The sequence below is a fragment of the Carcharhinus amblyrhynchos genome, chromosome 2, assembly GCF_965287045.1.
Source record: "Carcharhinus amblyrhynchos chromosome 2, sCarAmb.v2.hapA, whole genome shotgun sequence".
Taxonomy (NCBI): domain Eukaryota; kingdom Metazoa; phylum Chordata; class Chondrichthyes; order Carcharhiniformes; family Carcharhinidae; genus Carcharhinus; species Carcharhinus amblyrhynchos.
Window position 1 is genome coordinate 36,415,776 of NC_137325.1, and position 25,880 is coordinate 36,441,655.

A 25,880-nucleotide genomic window follows, 5' to 3' on the forward strand; every position below is an offset into this window, starting at 1 on the left:
ATATCTAGAGCCTGCATGCTCTGCCATTCAGTACAATTATGGCTAATATACTGCATCAACTCCACTTTCCTGCCGGTTCCCCATATTACTTTATACCCTCAGGGAGCAAATACCTGTCTATCTCAGCCTTAAGTGATAGGAATTCGAAACGTTCACAACCTTTTGCGTTAAAAAGTTTCTCATCAACCCAATCCTAAATGTTGATCTTATCCTGAGATTGTGTTCACATGCCTTAGATTTCCCAGCCAGCTAAAACAACTTCTCAGTTCTAAGAATCATGTATGTTTCAATGAGATCACCTCATCTGTCAAAACTCCAAAGAAGATAGAGATATCCAATTTACTCAGCCTCTCATCATAGGAAACAATATAGTAAACCTTTGCTGTATTGCCTCCAATTAAGTGCATTCTTAATATGGAGACCAATTAAATAAACAGTACTCAAGATATAGTCTCAAAGTCCTGTAAAACTGTGAGCAAGACAATTATTCTTGTACTCCAATTCCACTTCAATAAAAGGTCAACATGCTATCTGTCTTTCTAATTGCTTGCCGTCATTGCATTCTGTATGAGTAAACCTAGGTGTCACATCAACATTGCAAGTTTCTTGTCTTTTAAGAAATATTCTGCTTTCATTTCCTTACTATCAAAGTCAATAACTCTCACTTGCGTCATTATACTTCACCTGCCACCTTGTTGCCTTTGCAGCCACTTTGTGTCCTCCTCACAGATTGTATTTCCACCTAGCTTCTCACCGTGTCTGCATGGTTTTCCTCCCACAGTCTAAAGATGTGCAGGTTAGGTTGATTGGCCATGGTAAATTGTCCCTTAGTGTCCCAGGCTGCGTAGGGAAATACGTGGGATTATGGGGCAAGGCCTGGGTAAGATGCTTCGATGGAGAGCTGGTGCATACTCAATAGGCTAAATGGCCTCCTTCTGAACTGTAGGGATTCTATGATTCTTTACATCATCAGCAAACTTGGTTTCTCTGTACAAGTCATTATATAAATTGCAAGTAGCTGAAGTGCCAGCACTGATACTTCTACTATTTACTATATACGAACTTGAAACTATACTATTTATCCCTTCTCTTTGCTTCCCGTCCATTAACCAATCCTCTATCCATCTAAATTTAAATATATAAAATTCTGACACAGCTGGACAGACTAGATGCAGGGATGTTGTTTCCTCTGGCTGGAAGTTTAAGAACAAAGGGTAACAGTCTCAGGACATGGAGTAGGCTAATTAGGACTAAGTTGAGGAGAAATGGCTTCACTCAGGTGAACCTGTAGAATTCTTGAACACAGAAGGCTAAATTACTGAATATATTTAAAAAGGAAATAAATAAATTTCTAGACTCTAAAGGTGCCAAGGAATATTGGGAGAGTGCTGGAGTGTGGCGTTAAGATAGAGGATCAGCTGTAATCATGTTGAATTGCGGAGCAGGCTTGAAGAGTCGACTTCTGCTACAATTGCCTATGTTTCTCTAACTGTATTGAAAGAATTTACAGATTGACAAATCTATTGGCCATTTATGAATGTGCCTTCAATGGCCATGAAGTCATGACATGTGAGCATGGGAGCAAGATCATGTGTTAAAATGCCAAGCAACCAGAAGGTCAGGGTCCTGATTGCTGAGCATCTTTGGTCTGTGTGCAAAGCAATCACCCAGTCTACACTTGGTCTCTCTTCTCTCTGATATAGAGGAGACCACATTGGGAACAGCAAATGCAATACACCAAATTGAAAGAGGTGCAAGTGAAACACTGCTTAACCTGGAATGAATGATCGTACACACTCTAGAAATTGGTGTTGCAATCTAAAGATGTGGAGGTTAGATGGATTAACAGTGGTAAATGTGTGAGGTTATGGGGATAAGGTAGAGAGGAGAACGTGGATGGGATGCTCTTTCAGAGTCGATGCAGACTCAATGGACTAAATGGCCTCTTTCTACACTGCAGGTGTTCTATTTGTTTCTATGGTTCTATTGTTGCTAACTTAATTTGCCCAAGTTATATGTAGATTAAAGTCACCCATGATTACGATAGAACCCTTGCTACATGCATTTCAAATTTCTTGTTCAATGCCATCTACTACTGTTTGGAGGCCTATAGACAACTTCCCCAAATGTCTTTCACCCCTTGCTGCTACTTAGCTCCACTCAGACTGATTCTACATGTATATTTTCTGAGCCAATATCCTCTCACTCTATTGCAGTGATTTTCATCCTGAGCTAATATCAACCCCACCTCCCTTCCCTGTCCTTTCTAGATATTGAACAGCCTTGAATATTCAGTATCCAGTTTTAATCACCCTGCAGCCACGTGCCTACAATTGCAATATCATATCCAAGTATACCAATGTGCACTGTTACTTCAGCTACTTCATTGTGAATATTTGGTGCATTCAGAAACAGTGCCTTTCGACTAGATTTTTTTAAACTTTTCACGCAATTTTTTTGTTCTATGGCCTTATTTGCTGCTAGCTCATGCTTACTCTGCCTTTTACTTTTGCTTTCTACTTTTCTGTCTTTCATTTCTGTCGGTTCCTTTTCTCACGTCTTCCTGCTCAGGTTTCCATTCCCCCCTCCATTCTAGTTTAAACTCATCCCAACACAACTAGCAAATACCCCATCAGGATATTGGTCCTGGTCTTGCTAGGGTGCAACCTGTCCAACTTGTATAGGTCCCTTCGTCCCCAGAATTGGTTCTAATTCCTCAAGAATTCAAATCTCTCCATCCTATACTTCTCTAGCCATGCATTCACGGTGTATTCTTATTCCTGCTTTTGCTAGTATATGGAACTGGGAGTAACCCTGAATTCCTACTTTGTATTTATTGCCTAGCTCCCTACATTTGACTTTTAGGACCTCATCCCTCTTTCCCACATCATTAGCACCAAAATGGACCACTGCCTCTGGCTATTCACCCTGCCCTTCAGAATGTCCTTCAGCCAGTGACATCCTTGGGAGGTTATTTATCATTCATATTAAAGATTTGGATGAGAATATAGTTAGTAAGTTTGGTTGGCAAGTTTGCAGATGACACCAAGATTGGTGGCATTGTGGACAGTGAAGGTGGTTGTCTAGGATTGCAGTTGGATCTTGATCAATTGGGCCAGTGGACTGACAAACAGCAGATGGAGTTTAATTTAGATAAATGTGAGGTAATGCATTTTGGTAGATTGAACCAGGGCAGGACTTACTCAGTTAATGGTAGGGCGTTGGGGAGAGTTACAGAACAAAGAGATCTAGGGGTACATGTTCATAGCTCATTGAAAGTGGAATCACAGGTGACAAGAGTGGTGAAGAAAGCATTCGGCATGCTTGGTTTCATCGGTTAGAATATTGAATACAGGAGTTGGGACATATTGTTGAAGTTGTACAAGACATTGGTAAGGCCACACTTTAAATACTGTGTACAGTTCTGGTCACCCTATTATAGAAAGGATATTATTAAACTAGAAAGAGTGCAGAAAAAATTTACTAGGATGCTACCAGGACTTGATGGTTTGAGATACAAGGAGAGGCTGGATAGACTAGGACTTTTTTTTCCCTGGAGCATAGGAAGCTGAGGGGTGATTTTATAGAGGTCTATAAAATTATGAGGGGTATAGATCAGTTAGATAGTCAATATCTTTTTTCGAAGTTGGGGAGTCTAAAACTAGAGGGCATAGGTTTAAGGTGAGAGGGGAGAGATACAAAGGGATCCAGAGGGGCAATTTTTTGAGTGTTGTGAGTGTCTGGAACAAACTGCCAGAGGTAGTAGTAGAAGCAGGTACAATTTTGTCTTTTAAAAAGCATTTAGACAGTTACTTGGGTAAGATGGGTATGGAGGGATATGGGCCAAACGTGGGTAACTGGGACTAGCTTAGAGATTTAAAAACAAGAAGTGTGGCATGGGCAAGTTGGGCTAAGGAGCCTGTTTCCATGCTGTAAAATTCTGACTATAACAAACAAACCCACGTCATGGCTACAATGTCCATCTTTTACCCTTACAAAAGAATCCCTTATCACTATTGCTCTTCTGCCACCCCTCAATGCTTGTGGCTTGTCACGTGTGGCGCACAGAATTGGCTCCTGCTGCATTCTCCTGAGAAACCACCGCCTCCAGCAATATTCAAAACAGAAAACCTGATACTTAGGAAGATGGACCCATTACAGGTGGTAAAAATGGGAGAGTTTCTGGTCAGTCTTGCTTGATGTGGAGTGGCATCCCTCAAGCTATAGCCTCTAGCAGCAGGCTAGCAACCTGCCCCAGGGAAATCAAGATACAGATGCGAGTTTCACGTAGCTCTGGGTATAGGATGAGAATCAAGCAGGTGATATGTCAGGCTAACACATCTGCAATTCCCTGGTTTCTTTTTCTCTCCTTTCTTAAATCGGTTTGTTACATTTACTCATTTCTAATCCACTGGGACTATTTTAGAATCTATATATTGTCTATTTACCTAATTGACCATAGCCAGTTCCTCTCTCATATCTATCTAACTGGCATTGTTTAAATTCAAGATTGTTTGGGACTGGATTATGTCGCTTTCACATTTAATATGGAATTCAATTGTATTAAGACCATTATTCCCAGAGTATCTCTTACTTTAAGATTACTAATTAAACTTGTTTCATTGTACAAAATTATATCAAAAATAGTTTTATCCCTGGTTCATTCCACAACATATTGTTACAAAACACTCAAAGGCATTCTACAAAATCACCTTCCAGACCACCTTTACCAATTTGATTTGTCTAGTCTAGATGGAAATTAAAGTCCCTCACAATGCTTACATTGTCTTTGTTAGTAGTTCCAATTATTTCTTGTTTAATACTCTGTCCTGCAGAACAAGTACAGTTGCACAGCCTATTAATTACTCTCATCAGCATTTTCTAACTCTCTTTATTCCTAACCTCCATCTGTTCTGGTTTTCCTTCCTGATTTCTGAATTAAGATCCTTTCCCACTACTACCCTTCTGTTATCTTTTACTATGAGGGAAACTCCTCCTCCTTTTAATAAGGAGCCTTATAATAATAAATTTGTCATTCAAGTGACACAAGAGGAAATTAAGGCAGCTGGTCAAAAGCTTGGTAAAGATGTAGGAAAGTCTTAAAGAAGGATAGAAAGGTGGAGAGGTTTAGGAAGGGAATTCAACAGCATAGTTCCTAGACAACCAATGATACAGCCACCAATAGTGGAGCAATTAAAATCCTCAAGACGTCAGAAGTAGATGAGCGCAGATCTGTTGGAATGTTGTGGGATTAGACAAGATTACAGTGATATGGAGGGACAAGGCCATGGAGGGATATGAAAACAAGGATGAGAATTTTAAAACTGCATTGTCACTCGACTGGGAAATAAAATCAGTCAGCGAGCACAGGAGTGATAGATGGACTGGACTTGATATGAGTAAGGGCACAAAGTTTTGGACGACTTGTTTACAAAGGGGAGAAAAGGGGGAGGCAAACCAAGAGTAGTCAAGTCTCAAAGCCACAAAAGCATAGATGATGGTTTCAGTAGCGACTGAGCTGAGATGGGGGATTGGGGGAGGTGGAGGTGGCAGAGTCAGGCAATGTTATGAAGCTTGAAAAAAGGTGGTCTTAGTGATGGCATGAACATTTAGTCAAAAACCTCATCTCAAAATCAAATATGATAACAGAATTGTGACAGACTGGTTCATTCTCAGACTATTGCCAAGGAGAGGGATAAAGTTAGTAGTCACAGAACTGAGTTTGTAGGGGAGACTGAAGACAATCGTTTCAGACTTCAAGGTGTTTAACTGGAGGAATTTTTTGCTTATCCAGTACTGGATGCTGGACAAGCAGTCAGATAATTTATCAACACTATAGGAGGCGAGACATGTGAGGTAGAGCTGAGTGTCGTTAGTGTGCATGTGAAGACGACACATTACTTTTGAATGATGTTGCCAAGGGGTTGCATGTCAATGAGAAATTGGAAGAAGTCAATTTGATTTGATTTATTACTGTCACATGTATTAACATACTGAGAAAAGTATTATTTCTTGCACACTATCCAGACAAAACATACTGTTCATAAAGAAGGAAACTGAGTGCAGAATGTAGTGTTACATTCATAGCTAGGGTGTGGAGAAAGATCAGTGCAAGATTAATGAAAGATTAATGCAAGCTAAGTCCATTCAAAAGTCTGACAGTAGCAGGGAAAAAACTGTTCTTGAGTCGGTTGGAACGTGACCTCAGACTTTTGTATCTTTTTCCTCGAAGGAAGAAGGCGGAAGAGAAAATGTCCAGGGTTTGTGGAGTCCTTAATTATGCTGGCTACTTTGTTAAGGCAATGGGAAGTGTAGACAGAGTCAATGGATATGAGGCTGGTTTGCGTGATGGATTGGGCTACATTCACACTAGTTTCTTGCGGCCTTGGGCAGAGCAAGAGCCATACCAAACTGTGACACAACCAGAAAGAATGCTTTCTATGGTGCATCTGTAAAAGCTGGTGTAAAAGTTGATAGAGGCCTAGGGGACACTAGAGGTAGCAACTGGCAGAATGCAGAATGACTCTGACGAAGGGTCATCCTGTCTCAAAACATTGGCTGTATTCTCCTTCCACAGATGCTGTCAGACCTGCTGAGTTTTTTTGTTTTTGTTTTTGTTTCAGATTCCAGTTTCCACAGTGTTTTGTTTTAGCAGAATAGGTTCCAATAGGCTGCAGAATACACATCAATAAAAAAGTGAATAAAATCTGACACCACAGAACTGACCTTGATAGAATTTAGAACAGAAGCTGCCAGTGTCTAACATAAGAGTGAGAGTAAGAAAACAAACCCAAGTATAAAGAAGAACAAAGAACAACACAGCACAGGAAACAGGCCCTTCGGCCCAACAAGACCACGCTGCCATTTTAACATTGTGAGTGCCCTCTTCTACCTATGACCTTTGTCTACACCTACTGGACTCCACAATAAAGGAATTATAATCAGATTGAGGGACGACTAATTGAGGGACAATTTGTTAACACCAATCAGCCTAACAGCACATTTTTGGGGTGTGGGAGGAAACCGGACCACCCCGAGAAAACCCATGCAAGGACTGGGAGAATGTGCAAACTCCCACAGACACTGGCCCAAATCCACATATCTGCACAGCAAACAGTGATAGTCACTGAGCTGTCATGTTGCCCGTCAGTTGGTCCAGTTTAAGCGCACACTAATGACGTGAAGCACTAGGCAACTCTCGAAGCAACATCCAAGAGCAGCCTTCGCACGACCCACCACGTGTATGCCCCTTGTTGGGCAACAAGGCGGACCGATATAATAATATTATTGTCTTATGTTATCTATTATTATATTACCGATATATAATAATAGCAATCTTTATAAAATAATACTAATCAATGATAGTGCCCAATAAAATGCAGAATAAACCCGATTTAATGCAGAATTGAACTTCATAAAACCAGACAGTAGAGTCCAATTGAATACACTACAGATTCTGATATAATGTAAAACAGAGTCTGATTGAATACAGAATTAGACTTAGAACAAAAAAAAGATGACAGCATTAAAAATGCACTTGATATTATACAATGCAGGAGAGCAGAGCTAGCCTGAGAGCAGAATAAGAAAATAGGGCAAGAGACCAAATCCTGGCAGCACAAGTGACAGTTGCCTTATAGGATGCAATATAAATTCTAATAAAATGAAAGAGAACGAGGGACCTAAGATGCAGAATTAGATGATAAGCACACTGGAGAATGGAAGAACAACACAATTAGCATAATAGATGGAAACACCTTATTAATGGTAAAATGTACATTTCTGTTTCTGTAGAACAGTTGAAACCCACACTGATCCATGTGGCATCCCACAGCCTGCCAACCTGAAAATGATCCATCTATCCCTACTCTTTCCTATTGGGTAACAATTGTGTAGTTAATTTGGTGGTTGTTAAAATTAACTTGCTTACATGCAAGTATTAGTGGAACCAGTCAGAGAAATCCAATCTGATCAAGATTCAGTTCACTTTTGAAGTTGTTTATGGTTGTGAATGGTCTATATACACAATGAAGTTTTTCGGTTGTACTGCCATTGAAAGTTTGAACCTTGTATATTTCACTACTAATAAGTTGGCATTCCTAGTAACAGCATTGGCGAGTGGTCCCTAGATTCTTCAGATTCTGGAAAAGTCCCAGTGAATTGGAAAATCAGAAACAGAACACCTCTTCAAGAAAGGTCAGGCAGAGTCAATGGCCAGGAGACAACAGCAAAAACGCCAATCATGAGTCTCTGAGGTCTTTTTTGTAGCATAATCAGCTCCGTGCCGGAAATTGGTGCGGATCTGATAATTGCATAGAAATTACAATTTCAGTATGATTGGTGGCCCCAGGATGGTATTCTCCTGGCCTGCTATGATCTAACTCCTGCCTCCCCGGCCAGGAGTAGTTTCCATCAACGGGGTTTACACTGCTCCCCAGTAATAGGGAACAAGCATCCTCACCCCATTGAGGCCCTCAAGAGGTCAGGGGCAAGGAGGTGCCCCTTGAGCAGTGCCAGCCTGACACCCTGGCACTGCCCACAGGAGTTGAGACTACAATCAAATCAGCCATGACATTAGATGATGCATCAGTCTTGATGGGCAAAATGGCCTTTTCTGTTCCTAACTAGTATGTATATAGGCACATGCTAGTTTGTGTGTGAGAGAGAGAGCTAGCTAATCTTTAAAAGCTCAAGAGCTACAAGAAAATTAGACCAATGACATTGCAAATTTTAAGCGTAACAAATCATTGTCCACGGTGCTGTCAATGGTCACTCAATGAACAAAACTCTTAATATGGTCGCTATGTTGAACTCATACAAACTAGACCTCAGCTGGAATATTGTGTACAGTTCTGGGCAGCGCATTAGCAGAAGGATGTGAATGTTTTGGAGAGTGTGCAGAAGATGTTTACAAGAATAATTCCAGGGATGAGAAACTTCAGTCATGAGGATAGATTGGGGGTGGGATAGTCTTCCTCATTCCAAGGAAAACAAAGAGGAGATTTGAGAGAGCTATTCAAAATCATGAAGAGGTTGGACAGAGTAGATAGGGAGAAACTGTTCCCACTCATAAAAGGATCAAGAATGAGAGGGCACAGAATCAAAGTGATTTGCAAAAGAAGCAAATGTAATATGAGAAAAATCTTCTTCACTTAGCTCTGCTCTTATCCAATGATTCTTGCTGGAAAGTGTTATTTGGTTAAGTCAGCAAGGGTTGTGAGTTTTGATGTCCTCATTCACTGATCAAATTTTCATATGAAGAATGGCTACATCAGTGAGGTTTCAGAAGGCAACGAGCAAATATGTGACCACAAACCAAAAGATATCAGGGAGGGCTAGGCGAAGAAAGGGATTAATTAAAATCTGAAATGTCAGAATTATATTCCCATAAGTGTATCTATGTGCATTTAAATTGTATTCCACTGAATTTGACATGAAAATATAGACAAACAAGTGAATTAATGTGTTATTGTGGAAATGTTCCTTATCTCTGGAAACCTACCTCCTCATGGTGTGATATAGGTAATTTATAGATATCAAGTGGTAGGTAAAGTTACTGTTGCTAACACTAGGTACTAAGTACCATTTTGCTACAATTTTAAGGAATGTCTGAGATTTTGGAGCCAATTTGTGAACAGTACCAGATTTCAGTGTGGAAATGATCAGTACCAGATCCTGAGGGCACAGTGACAAGGATGAGCTTTTGCCCAGCTTGCTGAAGGGTGCTGGAGTAAGAATTCAGCTGGGATAGTCTCTACAGGCAGTGGTGGCCCATCTTACAGTCAGCATAGGACTTCTTCCATTTTAGCAGCTCAGGGCCTCTAGCAGTTGCACCTACTGCACAACAGAAATGTCACCTCTACAAAGCTCTGCATCTTATCTGAAAAATAGCACCCTTGACAATTTAGCACTCCTCTGTACAGCATTGAACCGTCAACCTCAAGTGTTGTGCTCACATCCTGGGAGTTGGTTTTAACACATTACCTAATAAGGTGTTAAAATCACTGGCATTGGTTTTCTCAGACTGGAATGGATAGCACAGATATCAAAGCAAAACTGTTAAGTTCATCCAGTAACAGATTTTTACAATTGTAATGTTAACTTGTTATTAATGTGACAGTCCCTTTCTGAAATGGATAGTCAATGACATTTAAATTGACACCCCACGTACAAAACATGCACTGTGGAGATCTCTAACTAGATCTCATAATGTTAAGTGCATGAGAAATAACTGTACATTACTGTAGATTACTCAGGACCAAGGGGAAACATGGAAACCTTAAAAGTAACTCCACACCTAGAGTGAAACACTAAGTGCACAGAAATTGAATATTAATGAATTAGGGCTAAAATGTTGCTGTGCTAAGTCTCTCTCTCTCTGCACCCCCCCCCCCCCCCCCCAAAGAGTGTAGCTCCTCACTGGCAGCTCGGGATTCCCATTCCTGTTTACAGTTGGACATTATACCAGATAATAGATGTAAATGAATTCACCACAAGCAATACTACAAGGATATTTTTTATTGGTCCCTTAGTTCGGATTCTGGGAACTTCATACCGTGGGAACACTCTTGACATTCGTTACTTTAAATCAATTTTATATCAACTAGCAGCAAGCTTGCAGACACAGGTACAGCATGATATACAAGTCTGTAGCTGTAGCCAGTATACAGCCACTTAATAAATGTGAGAAAATTGCAACCAGATGGTAGGCTCCCAGAATCCAAATTTAGAGGTACAAAAACAGGATTAATTTGAGGTGAAAAGCTTCCCTTCAATTATATTTATTTCAGAGACTCCTTTTTTAAAACCAAATATGACTTATAGTTCAGTTATGCGCAGTACTTTAAAGGGATTTCTATTCTTTATGAATGAATATTAATGATGATGCTAAAAAAACTCAAGTGATCTCAAATCTCAAGTGGCGGGGGTCGGGGGGGGGGGGGAGGTGGGGAGATCACCTCCCCAAACTGACCCCTCACCAAAGAGGGGGAAGATGCCCCTCTTTGGTGAGGGGTCAATTGGAGGGGGTGTGATTGAGCACCATTTAATTTTCTTGTGGGGGGGGGGAAGGTGGGGAGAGGAGAAGAGGCTGTCAGAGATCAGGAGTACCCTTTGAAAATAGAGCCCCAGTCTCCGAACAGCAAGCTTGATTGGCAGCTTGCTCGAAATGAACTTTTTCACATCTTTCAGGTGGGTGAGTCTCATCTACAAGACTCTGCCAACGCCAGCAGGAAACACCCCCATTTTCCCGCCGGCATGGGCATTAGTCCCAGTTCAGGAAAATTGCGACGAGTGTTTGTTCAATGACCCAGAAGCAGTAAGGGCAATTATACCTCCACCACTGAGATCAGTTGAGTACAGTACAAATGGAGTTGATATGGTTTAGTGTTACACCAGGTGGCGCATTTATCCCGCCAGTATTTAAAGAAGTTTAAACAGATTATAAATGCAAGGAAATTCTAGCATATTTTCTAGTGTATCTCCACACACACATTTTTTTCCCTTTGGTGAGAGAGTGGGGGGCGGGGGGGAGGTGTTGGAAGGATTTCCGAGCTGATTATCAGCCCGTTGAACCGCGTTACGAATATGCATGGCTAACAAGTCCTGGCATTGGCACTGGACTCGGACCTAGACCTTCTGGTCCAGAGGTAGCAGTGCTACCACTGTGCCACAAAACTTCCTTTTTGAGCATTATGGTGTTGGGTACATGTCATGAAGATACAAAATATTTCACTAAATTTTATATGTTAACTTTTGCGCCAACTAAAATTAAAATCTGAAGATGCACTTCAGGACAGCAGAGTATGTAAATGGGAGGCTCATGTTTTAACTAGGCTAACAGTAATAATTGTGATAAATAATAGGAAAATGACAATTGTAATGAAGCATTTACAAAGACAAACCTCACAAATTAATGGGATTGTACAGTGTATTGATTTTCAGTATACAACAACATGACACCTAACAACCATTTCATCAAAAGAGCCTTCACTGCCATTAACTACTAATTTTCTCAGAAAGGCAAGTCATCTGCATTATTAGTTGTCCAAAACATCAGCTCCATTCATCAGCTTAACAATTACAACGTTCCACAGGTCTTACAGCACTTTGAATATTTTGTCAGAATGTGGGCTTGCCATGGAATTTATAAAAAAATCAGATACAAATTACATCAATAATAACCATGTTCCAGCCTTTAACCCTATGATGTAATTAGCTGAAACTAGTACTGACAACCAATGAACAGGAAAATCTGGCCCAAATAAAAACATGTTGCGAAATAAAAGACAGCATATATTCTAGAAACCAAACTAATACCATGAAATTATTTTAAAGATTGAGATGAGGTAATTAACTGCTCAAGATTCACTTGCAGTTTTTGAAGTTGTTTATACTCCTGGATGAGATTACCATTTTGTAACGACTCCCAGGTGTCTATTGTTCTCGATGTAGAATTATAATTCTACACCAAATAATGACGGCTCGAGTGAGCATCATCATAAAACAAGACGGCAACAGCTAATAACAGTTCCTGCAAATAATTACAAGTAAATACAACAATACTACCTGGCAGTTACTGGTTGTATCCAACAGCCACATATTAGTTCTTTTTTAATTTGTTCACAGAATATGGTTATTGCTGGCAATGTCAGCATTTGTTGTACTTCCCTATTAGGTACTGAATCATTTCATCTTTGTGATGTAGGTACACATTCAAAGTGCTATTCGGCACGGAGTTCCAGGATTTTGACTAAGCAACACTGAAGAAGCAGCAATAAAATTCTAATTAGGATGGTGTGTGACTGGAGGGGAACTTGGAGGTGGTAGCTTTCTTATGTACCTACTGCCCTAATCCTTCTTGGCATTGGAGGTAGGAATTTGCAGAGGTGTTTGGTTAGTAGTTGGAATGCATCTTGTAGATGGCACATACTGCTGCCACTGTTTCAGGGTGGAGAGAGTGAATGTTTAAGGTTCTGGACAAGATTGAAACTAAGTCAACTGCTTTGTTCTGGATGGTGCTGAGTATCTTGAATGTTATTGGAGGTGCACTCATCCAGGCAAATGGAGTGCATTCACCACATTTCTGACATGTGCCTTGTAGATCTTTTTATCTTACCATTTATCAGCTGCGGCACGGTAGCAGAGTGGTTGGCACGATAGCACAGTGGTTAGCATTGCTGCTTTACAGCACCAAGGACCTGAGTTCGATTCCCAGCTTGGGTTTCTATCTTTGTGGAGTTTGTACATTCTCCCAGTATCTGTGTGGGTTTCCTGCCACATTCTGAAAGACATGCTGGTTTGGTGCATGGACCTGAACAGGTGCAAGACTGTGGCAACAAGGGGAATTTCACAGCAACCTCGTTGCAGTGTTAGTGTAAGCCTTACTTCTGACTAATAAATTAACTTTAGCTAACACCTGAATATTGTCCAGATCTTTTTGCATGATGCACAGATCGGGTGAAGTTTAATCCAGCCTGTCACGGTGAGAACCACTTAACCACAGAAGATACCATATGTCAGTCTGCCAGTGGAGGGAAAATCTCCCATGATTATGTCCCAGGTGGGATGGGGCCAATGCAAGGAACTCGCCTGCTTGTTGAGGAATGTAAATTAGACTCATTAATGAGCCAATTTACACCAGTTATCATTGAGCTCAAAAGAACTTAGGTGATGGGTCAGAGAAAATTGGAGTTGCGTGGCTTTTCATTGCCTCCAGAAGGCGAGTTCCGAATGCCATCATCCACATTAAATCCCGGTAATTAAAAAGGAGTTACAAATATAATTGAACACTGCACAATCGTCAGCAAACATCCCACTCCTGACTTTAGGATGGAGGGAAGGTGATTGATAAATCAATTCCAACAACTAAAATATATTCCAGAGAGGTAGAAAGCTTGTAGGAGGGGGAAAATGCATCCGTAGCTAAGCAAGAAGGTTAATTATAACAAAGGCAAAAACTAACATATACCATTTTGCAAAGGTCAGTAGCAGGCTCGAGGATTTTAAAGACCAGAGGGCCACTAAAAATGTAATAAAAAAGCAGCAGTAAATAATGGAAGAAATCTAGCACAAAATATAGAAAAAGATAGCAAAAAAAAACTAAGTATAGAAAAGGGAAGACGGTAACTAAAGTCAACATTGGTCCCTTAGAGGACAAGACTGGGGAGTTAATAATAAGGAACACAGAACGGCAGGGACACTAAATCAATATTTTGCCTCAGTTCCCATGGTGGAGGACACAAGAGCCATCCCAACAGTAACAAATAACGCAGAGTTTGTTGGAAAGGAGGGACTTAAAAACAATTGCCATCACAAAGGGAAAAAGTACTGAGCAATCTACTGGGAATAAAGACAGATATGTCCACAGGGCCTGATGGCCTATATCCCAGAATCTTTAAAGGAAGTGACAACAGAGCTACTGGAGGCATTGGTTATAATATTCCAAACTTTCCTAGATTCTGGAAAGGTTCCAGTGAATTGGGAAAAGGTTACTGTAACATCTCCATTCAAAAAGAGAAAGGCAGAAGGTAGGAAACTATAGACCAGTTAGTTTAACGCCTGTTGTGAAGAAATTGTTGGAATCTATTATTAAGGAAGTAATAATGGGAGAGTTGGAAAGTCAGAAAGCAATTCATTAGAATCAGCATGTTATAAAGGGCAAATCATGTTTCACTAGTTTGGAGTTCTTCAAAGATGTAACAAGCAAAGTGGATAATGGGGGTCTGTAGATTCAATGCATCTGGGCTTCCAAAAGGCATTTAACAAGGTGCTGCACAAAAGTTTAATTCACAAGGTAAAGATCCCATTGGGTTTGGGGTAAGATATTAGCTTGGATAGAGAATTGGCTAACCAACAGAAAACAGACATTGGGGATAAATCGGTCTTTTTCTGGTTGACAAACTGAAACTAGCGGTATGCCACAGGGTTTAGTCCTGAGGCCTCAACTATTTACAATTTATATTAATGACTTGGATACAAGGATAGAATGTACTGTAGCCAAATTTGCAGACAACACTAAAATAGGTCTGAAAGCATGTTGCAACGAGGAAATAAGGAATTTACAAATGGACATGGATAGGTTAGGTGAGTGGACCAAAATATGGCAGATGGAATTTAACGTGGGTAAGTGTGAGGTTACCTATTTTGGTCGGAGGAATAAGAAGACAACTTATTGCCTAACAGTAGAGAAACGTCAAAATGCTTCACAGCAAAGGGACCTGGGTGTTCTAGTGCATGAATTTCAGAAAGTTAGTTTGCAGGTACAACAGATAATAAGGAAGCAAATGGAATTTTGGCATTCATTGCTAAAAGAATAGAATATAAAAGTAGGGAAGTATTGTTGCAACTCTGTAGGGCATTGGTGAGATTGCATCTGGAGTACTGCGCACAGTTTTGGTCCCTTTACTTGAGGAAGGATGTAAATGCATTGGCGGCATGGTTCAGAGAATCGCTACATTGATTACAGGGATGAAGGACTTATAAAGAGATTGAGCAGCTTAGATCTATACTCACTGGAATTTAAAAGTATGAAAGGAGATCTAATTGAGGTATATAAGATGTTAAAGAGGATTGACAGGTTTGACATAGAGTGGTTGTTTTCCCTTGTTGGACATTCTAGAATGAGAGGCCATAGTTTTAGGCCAAGGCGTGGCTTACGTAGAACATATAACAGTACAGCACAGTACAGGCCCTTTGGCCCTCGATGTTGTACCGAGCTCTGTCCAAACCCAAGATCAAGCTGTCCCACTCCCTATCATTCTGGTGTGCTCCTTGTGCCTACCAATAACTTGAAAGTTCCTAAAGTGTCCGACTCCACTATCACAGCAGGCAGTGCATTCCACATCCCAACTACTCTCTGAGTAAAGAATCTACCTTGGACATCTCTCCTAAATCTCCCACCATGAACCTTATAATTATGCCACCCAAGGAAATAGTCTCTAAACATCCACTCTATCCCCCCCATCATCTTATACCTTTATTAAGTCGCCTCTCATCCTCCTCTGCTCTAAAGAGAAAGGCCCCAGCTCCCTCAACCTTTCCTCATAAGACCTACCCTCCAAACCAGGCAGCATCCTGGTAAATCTCCTCTGCACTCTCTCCAATGCTTCCACATCCACATGAGGCGACTAGAACTGTACACAATATTCCAAATGTCGTCTCACCAAGGTCCAGTCTAGTTGCAGCATAACCCCACGGCTCTTAAACTCAAACCCCCTGTTAATAAAACGCTAACACACTATAAGCCTTCTTCACGGCTCTATCCACTTGAGAGGCAACCTTCAGAAATCTCTCTGCTCCTCCACTTTCTTCAGAATCCTTATTTGAAACAGAAATGAAGAGAAATTACTTTACTCAAAAATCAACCTGTGAAATTCCCCACCTCAAGAGTACAGTGCTGGAACACCAAACACAATTAAAGAGGAGATGGGTTGTGAGATGAATGGTTATGGGGAGCAGGTAAGACGATAGCGATGAGGCTGAGATGAGATCAGCTGTGATTGTAGTGAATAGTGGAGCAGGCTGAAGGGCTGAATTGACTACTCCTGCTCGTAGTTCTTATGTTCTTATAAAACAGCTAAAGATAGATGGGCATAGGAACTCCTGCAGCTGAGATGTTTGCCCCCACCCCCCGCCCCAAACAAATCCTATGCTGATTCTTTAATACTGTGGGAGTGCTGCATTGTCACATTAAAAAGTCTGACAACACCAGGTTTCAGTCCAACCGATTTATTTGACAGTAAATTCACTAGCTTTCGGGTTAGCCCCTTCGTCAGGTGAACGGAGAGTTCTGGCCTCAGACAGAGCATATAAAGCACAGACAGTTTACAGATTACTGATTAGAATGCAAATCTTTACACCTAACCTGCTGTTCAAGTCTTAAAGTGGCTAACAATGTGTGTGGAAGGAGCACTGATCACAGGTTACAGAGATGTGTATTGTCTCCAGACAGTAGTGAGTGAGGTTTTGCAAACCCAGGCAAGTCACGGGGGTTACAGATAGTGCGACGTGAACCCAAGATCCCTGTTGAGACCGTCCTCATGTGTGCGGAACTTGGCTATCAGTCTCTGCTCAGCAACTCTGCACTGTCATATGTCGTGAAGGCCACCTTGGAGAATGCTTACCCGAAGGTCAGAGGCTGAATGCCCATGACCACTGAAGTGTTTGCCAACAGGAAGGGAACAGTCTTGCCTGGTGATTGTCGAGCGATGTTCGTTCATCCGTTGTCGTAGCGTCTGCATGGTCTCTCCGTAAGTACCATGCCTTGGGACATCCTTTCTTGCAACGTATCAGGTAGGCAATGTTGGCCGACTTGCAAGAGTATTTACTGTGTACCTGGTGGATGGTATTCTCACGTGTGATGATGGCATCCATGTCGATGATCCGGCATCTCTTGCAGAGGTTGCTGTGGCAGGGTTGTGTGGTATTGTGGTCACTATTCTCCTGAAGGCTGGGTACTTTGCTGCGAACAATGGTCCGTTTGAGGTTGCGTGGTTGTCTGAAAGCAAGAAGTGGGGGTGTGGGGATGGCCCTGGCGAGATGTTCGTCTTCATCAATGATATGTTGAAGACTCCGGAGAAGATGTCGTAGCTTCTCCGCTCCGGGGAAGTACTGGACGACGTCACATTAGCCATCTTTTGTTTGAGATGTTATATCAAGGCCTTGTATGCTTATTTAGTTAAATGTAAAATATTAATTGTTTGAAGATGACCAGGAAATTCTTCTTAAAAATAAGATCATGATATTATATGAATTCAACTTCTTTTTTCCTTTGTTAATTATTTAATATTGAGCTAGACCGCTTCTTATCTTGCCATGTTCATGTGATATGTACTCTTGGGTTTATTTTAAATGAACATTTTTACTTCAAAAATGTAAGCTGGGCACTGTGCTTTCAAGATGGAATGGAGTTGAGAGATCAGATGACTTTTTTTGTCAACATATATGGAACCACTTAAGGTCCTGAATGCCACCCTTTCTGCCTGGACTAGACATTGAAATGCAAACAACCTATGGGAATATTTAATTGAAATGAAATGAACTTTTCCTGTGGATTAATGGCTGTCACTATCCAAATAGTACAGCAACTCTTTCACGATGGATTTGCAGACTTATTGACTTGAGTGAAATCGCAAGAATGGGTGTGAGAAGAATCCCATTTTTTTCAAAATGATATTTAATTGGTGAAACTCAAAGAGTATTATTTGTCAATGGAGAAGCCATCAGATAATGTTTGTGAGGACAATGAAAAAAAGATGTGGTCAGATGACAGAAACCAGGTTTCTGATAAAGAATGTTTATCAAGACACATTTTGGGAGCACAGGCAGAGAGAAGGAAGAGGAGTTCCAGGCTAGTGAAGGAAAAGGATTCTGCCTAAAATCTCAGGCAGAAAATTCTGACTGACCTTTATTTATCTAAGGAACCAAACCAGATTTTTGCTGTAGGGGTTTTGACTGCATGTTGACTAGAGTCAAATCAGAGAAACCAACTATTGTAAGCAGTGAGCCGTAGCAAATCCATTTTCATAAACCTGCAACTCTAATTCTACAGTTTATGAAAAAACAGAATCTCAGGTTTGCAACATTTGAAGACTTCATCTCAAGTGTGACAGTATTTTGAACTTAAGACCCAAGTGCATGCTGCTTCTTTCGTAATTACCCTTTCTTGTGTGTGGCACACGCGTGATAACGTGTCATTTCTCTGTTCTTGTGAGTTACAGCACTCGGTGTTAAAACACTTTTCTTTTACAACACATCTATCTTTGGTCACTTGCCTACCATCTGTCTCTTGTCCATGACAATCGCTAGATGAACCGAGTAGATGTGGGTCTTTAAGAACTTACTAAAGCTTAATTATTCTCTTTTTTTTCTTCTTTGAAGCCTTAACTCCCTGAGCAGGTGAATGGTCCAGCAATCGGCAGCAAACAGTTTTCAGTGCCTGCTGTGATTAGGTTACAGAGATGTTATAGGTTGACCCGCCTCCTTTTCCTCTGGGGAACTGGAATCACCTCAATAAATCACTTCCTTCTTTATACCCCTTTCAACTGACCTCAAACTCTCCATATTTGAAATAGCAGCATTAAACCAGCGCTTTACTTATTGGCACAGTTTATTTCTTTTTTACCCCCACATACAAATCTTCCAATCTTTGCTATTATACTTACTCCTTCTTAAAATGTTCACAGAGTATTGAACATAGTAGATATCCTCACATTGAGTATTAGGGAAAACCTTTCACAATTTAGTCCTGTCATTTAAATTAATATTCTACATTATTTTGCTCATTGGGGCATAAAAGTAGGGAGGTCTTGCTGCAGCTGTATAGGGCATTGGTGAGGCCGCAGCTGGAGTACTGTGTGCAGTTTTGGGCGCCGCACCTGCGCAAGGATATTTTGGCCCTGGAGGGAGTGCAGAGGAGGTTTACTAGGCTGATACCGGAGTTGAGGGGATTGAGCTATGAGGAGAGGCTGAATAAACTAGGCTTGTACTCGTTAGAGTTTAGAAGAATGAGGGGAGATCTCATTGAGACGTATAAGATGATGAATGGGATGGATAGGATAGAGGTGGAGAGACTCTTCCCGCTCAAAAAAGACAGTAGGACTAGGGGGCACAGCTTCAAGATAAAGGGGAGGCGGTTTAGAACGGAGTTGAGGAGGAACTTCTTCACTCAAAGGGTGGTGAATCTCTGGAATTCTCTGCCCGTTGAAGTGGTGGAGGCTGCCTCGCTAAATATGTTTAAGAAGCGGGTTGATGGGTTCTTGATAAGAGAGGGGATTAAGGGTTATGGGGAGAGGGCGGGAAAGTGGAACTGAGCCACAACAGATCAGCCATGATCTTATTGAATGGCGGGGCAGGCTCGAAGGGCTAGATGGCCTACTCCTGCTCCTATTTCTTATGTTCTTATGTTATGATTAAAATGACATCAATCAAAATCTAGCTTGCGATGTAATGTTTGAAAAGTTGTAAAAGGTTAATTCTTCCATTGTAACATTATAACCTTGGCTTGATTCTCACAGGGCGCCAAAGAACCATGGCTGGAAGCAGGTGTGAAACCCGCTTTTGGCAAGATCGCATCGTGCATGTAATATTATGCTGGGTGGTCAAATAAGGTCCGCCCAACATGAGACACGACTGATAGTATTTTTTAGCATTTGTAGGAGTGCAAATATATTGGGTGGAGGTCCAATGGGGACTTGAGAGAGGGTTTAAAAATTTCAGAGGCAGCTCCCTGAAGGCTCGGAGTTGTTGGGGAGGGTGAGAGAAGTATTTGGAAGTTTTGCAATAACTGTCCCTGGTGGTCATGAAAAGTGAGAGGGATCAGATGGGCACTCTGGAAGTCACTGCAGCACCTCATCTCTCCGCTCATTACCCTTTCATCAGTGGTGAGCAGGGAGATTCAAACGCACATCACGGTGGCAGATGGCTGTCTGTCATCTCAATGGGTTCTCCAGATGCAGACACCAGCACTGCTGCCTGTTTTCCAGTGGGATGACTGAGGAGTGCCCTGCCTTGGAGCTGGATGCAATCTCTCAGGCAGAGCCAACTCAGGTTCTGACAGCATCTATGGAGAGAAAATAGAGCTAATATTGAGTCTAGATGACCCCTTGTGATGAAGAATCATCCAAACTCGAAACGTTGGCTCTATTCTCTCTCCATAGATGCTGTCAGACCTGCTGAGATTTTCCAGCATTTTCTGTTTTTGTTTCAGATTCCAGCATCTGCAGTAACTTGCTTACATCTCAGGCTCTGCAAGCCAGAGGAAAACCAAGACCATCATGGCCACTAGGAGAGTAAAATCAGCAGGTTACGTCCAATGCCTCTGCCAGCGAGGAGGGGACCAAGAAGCAGCACCCACAGATAGAAGTTGAATATATCACCAACACAACAGAGATGTGTCACAGGTGAAATTATTTACATTCATTATTTTGAAATGTTAGGGATAGCAACTTTGTATGTTCTTCATTCATTATAGTTACAATAACATGAACATTTATTTTGCGTTAATAGGCCAAGGAGGCTGGATGCCAAATGCAGCACAGGCTTCTAAGTGTGTAACATTGTAATGTTGCTGGCATTTTGGGCTGGGCTGTCATTTAATTGTTTGCAAAGGAGACAGTGCCATTGCTTGAGGCAGCATCAGTGCCTTGGATGCCTAGCTACAGGTTCACAGAATGAAAGCCTCCCTGGTGTCCCTGCCTCTCTAAAGGTTCCTGTTGTCTTGACATCCTCGCCCTGCATGTCCCCAGGATCTTTCTCAGACCCATCACTGGAGTCATTCTCAATGGACTGTGGAGCTGTCTCACTTTCCTCAGTCTCCACTGGGTCCCCCCTTGCCATAGCCAGAATGTGTAAGGTTCAGCATGCCATGACTATGAGGGAACACACTCCTGAGGAAACGACAATGCTCCCCCTGATTGATCCTGGCACCTGAAGTGTAACTTCAGCAACATGATGGCCCTCCCTACCATCACCCTTGTGGAAGTGTGACTCCTATTGTCTCTCTCTTTGGTTCTTGGGTGACAGAGAGACAGAGTGAGATCATCAGCCACATTTTCAAGGGATAGTCCCTATCACCCAGGAGCCATCAATCCAATCTTACAGGAACCATGAACAGCCTTGATATCTGCGAGTGTCGCAAGATGTAAGCATTGTGTGAGCTGCCAGGATAACGGGCACAGACCGTATCCTGTGATCACAGGCAATCTAAGCATTCATTACGTGGAAGCCCTTTCTGTCCATGAAAGCTCCTGGCCTGATGACTACATGAATGAATTTGTTACATCCTGAATTAAGGGAACCCAGCCATAACTGCAAAGCTTTCTCCGTTGCGCAGATACTTCACTCCCTTGAGAAAGAACTAGATGTGTAGAAGTAGAGGGCCGTTGTGACCTTCAAAGCCATCTGAATATCTGCCCAAGAATTTGGAGACAATTCCTGGACCAATCACGTAACATATTGCTGTCACTGTGTCCCGAAAGAGGTTGAGCTTCCTACGACATTGGACCTCGGACATTTAGAGGTAGTTGAAGCGCTGTCTGTACACAATAGCTGCTCTGTCAGAGTGTCTCTGGCAGACCCTCCCACTTTGACCTCCTTGCTGACCCTGCATCAACAGAATCTGTGCCTCTCCCCAAACTGCCCATGCTCCTCTTGCCTTCTCTCCCTCCTGCCTCTTTCTTCGTCTTCAGAAGAGGTCTCACTATCCCTAGATGAAATACAGAGAACTAGTGCCTTGCAAATAAGCGATTATTGTGCTGCAGTCCTCGGGTAAATGTCCCAGGGAAGATGAGGTCCTGAAATGCAGAAAGGCATGCTTGAAATGTTACTGAAATTGAAAGAAACTCTGGGATATTCTGGATAACACTGTGCTCACACAGCAGCAAACTTGCAATGACAAAGTGCTGCAGCTCTGGGGACCTCAGATGAGGAAATAACGTATTTTTCGCCCACCCGTTTCACCCATGAGATAAGTTGAAAATGGAACATGCAGTGCAAAATTGCTGTCTATTGGCTTGTTAACTGGCCCTTTAATTGTCAATGGGCACATATCCGATTCACCCTCAAGAGAACCTCAAATTGCCCCCGTATACGTTGATGTACACCCAACATCATTTGATGTTATTTACGTCTGGTTACATCGAGCACATGTTAACCTCCGAACATAAAATTCTGGCCTATGAATAGAAGTATATTACTGAGATAAGGATGGCGACACTTTAAAATAAAATTGCACAATAATCCACAAGTACAAACAATGGAAGTACAGTACAAATACTGAAACATACGTTGCAATTGGCAAATGACCATTGGTTTTAAAGTGGCATCAATTTATAAAATAAGAACTTTTTGAACAGAATTTCAAATGTTAAGACACAATCATTTTCTACAAAACATTTTACAGTTAAATGGGCAGCCCTTCAAAATACTAATATTTCTCATGCTGACTAAGCATTGATAGTTAACATTCATTAAACCTAGCTGAAGGACAGCAGAGTTTAAATTATTACATCATGACATCATGTCTGCATAATTGTCAATGACAGTGGAAAATGTGAAAACACTGCCAATAAATGGAGCTGTCAAAACTTCCATAACAGCCAAAGATTGAAGACTGCAAAGATAGCCCTCGATCCCAGAACTATGGAACTAATTATGACTCTGTTGTCAATTTGTGACCGTGTTGGATGCCACTGCTTATTCAGAAATCTCTTCTAAAAGCTTATCCATTTTCTGTTAACAAGGTAAGGTTAATTTCTTTCTGCAAGTGGAACCATGGCTTCTCTTTGTAATCTTGTCTCAAAGAATGCATATTGCTCTTCTGCAAAAGATAGCTTTCACAAGGTGCAGCTATATCAGGATTCGTATCAGTACACCACACACAAGTATTTCCTTACCCATTACAAAGGATGTCCTTATGGACCTCAGAGGTCAGGAGTCTCGGCATTGCCAAACTTTGTGCAGGTGACACTGATTGTGGGTTATGCAATGATTCTCATATTCTCTGGGATGTCACTTTTCATTTTAAGCAAATCCAAATCAGACTTGTATTCAAAAACACAGCCTGTGCTATCAGCATTAAAGTAAAATGCAGAACAAGGCCCAGCTGCTCACCTTGCAATTATTTTTAAAGAACGTGCACCCCAGTGTGCAGGACAGTCACACACACAGCACCATGCCCTTACATATCTTAAAAGCATACGGGTCAAATACACATGTTAATATGACGCTGGCAAGTTTCACGGGCTTAGTTGATGGTTACAGGTTAGAAAGAAACCAAGGATATAGGTGAAAAGGAGCTCATTGCTGTATGACAGTGCAACATGGTCAGGGTCCTTACTGAATCTCTGATTCTGCATCATGAAAAACCATCATTGAAATGGAGGATAAAAGCCAAATACTGCAGATCCTGGAAATCGAACAAAAACAGAAAACGCTGGAAAAACTCAGCAGGTCTGACAGTATCCGCGGAGGAAAGAAACAGTTTAAGATCATACGGATTCAAAACGTAAAGTTGAATTTACACAGATGTAGTTACTTTGCAACTGATCTATGGCACGGACTGTGCGAGAATGCTTGTTACTGGTAATTTTACTCATGATATCAAAAGCAAAAAATATTGATTCCGTATGATTCTTCTTGAAATGAAGGAACGTTCATGGCACTGAATTGAAAGCTTAGAGAGGAAAATTGTTTCAGCGGGATAGGTCACAATTTATTATTAGCTCAGGCCCAGTCCAGTTGAGGCAATCAGCTCATGAACTTTGTGTTGTCTCCAGATGCACTGCTGAATGGCTGTGCTGTCAAAGGGATCAAGCAGCACAGCTTGCAGCCAATCCGCATGCCTTCAAGTCAGCCTGCCCCTATTAAACTGGAGTTGCACTCATATAAACACACTACTGAGTGTCTGCACTCATAGCGGTCAGGAGGAGAGGCAGACCAAATGAAGCAAAATGAAACAGCAGAGAGGAGGCCCCAGGTTTTCCAGCACAGTGTCAGAGAAAAACTAAAACAGAAAATGCTGGAAAATCTCACTAAGTCTGACAGCATCTGTGGAGAGAGAAGAGCTAACATTTCAAGTCAGGATGATCCGTTGGAGATGTTGTCAGTCTTGCTGAGATTTTCCAGCATTTCCTGTTTTTGTTTTAGATTCCTGCATCTGCATTATTTTGCCTTTATCATAGTGCTAAAGGCATTGGTATAGAAAGATGCAAAGCAGAAGAGAAGCAACGCAGGTACAAGCTGAAAAGGGAACAGGCAGACAGAGAGGTCAATTCCCAAAGCCTGTTGCACCCAGTGTCAGCCAGGACATTCAGAACAATGTTATGTTCCTGTCTTAAACTTTTGCAGCACCTATTAACTTTTCCTTGGGTATTTCTGGGATTCATTTGGCAATTATTGTTCCAGTTTTTGTCTTCTGGTGTAATAGTCACATCTGCTACGGTGCTTTGATCCTTTCTCTCACTGTTTATATTCCTTACATTGTATTGACACTTGTATCCAGTATCTGGTAATCACTGAGTCATCTATCTTTTACATCATTATGGGATGTCTCATTTATTCCATTAAGAAAAGATACTGTTTCCCCAGGAATGTTTTCAATGCAGCAGACATCTGATCCAATAGCATCTGTCTGTCCGAGAACTGAGTACCAGTTGGGACCCATTGCCTGTTCGTATGTGACACCTTTACAAACCAGTAATTTAAACGTTTATATCAACTCAGGGATCCCCAAATTCAATTTCATCAATCTTTTTTACATTCTATTAAGTTCCATGATATAATCTTCCATGGAATCACTATCTGTTTTTCAGAAATGTACCCAATTTTGGCCATGCTTGATAAACATTTAACAGATAATCTTTCTTATAGATTTCATCCGAGAACTCTAATAAAAAGGTTCAAATATTCATTACCATCAAACTAATTACAAAATATTCTTACTTCTGAAAAGAATCAATAATCCTATAATACCTTGTCTTTGATAAGACTTTGGTAAGACCTGTGTCCATATATAATTTTATCCTTCCACTGGTTATGCTGATAAGACTTGAACATTGAGGATAGTCATACCACAACAATTAATACTTGCTTTCTGCTACTTTCCACAATAGCAATGCCTCTTCCTTCACGTACTATGTCCTAAGAGGGTTTGAACTTCCATTGGATTGGCCCATGATTCTGCTTGAGCAAGTATGCTCGTGGTTTGCTGTTGACATCTGCAGTAGGGTTGACCAGGAAACTCTCCATCTCTTACCGCCTGTCATCAGGCATATTGGAAGGATATACAGGCAGATAATCAATCTATTTGGCAGCATAATGAACACATCTTCCATGGCCATCAAATCCTCTCGAGAGGCAATTGAACCTGTGCTTCTGGCCCC

At 41.4% G+C, this 25,880-nt stretch overlaps 1 protein-coding gene across 4 annotated transcripts in view; it reads right to left on the reverse strand.

Annotated features, from left to right (window-relative positions):
• The window catches only part of atxn1a (ataxin 1a), a 338,523-nt gene that overhangs the window by 177,472 nt on the left and 135,171 nt on the right, over positions 1-25,880 (reverse strand). The gene's annotated exons all lie outside the window — the stretch shown is intronic.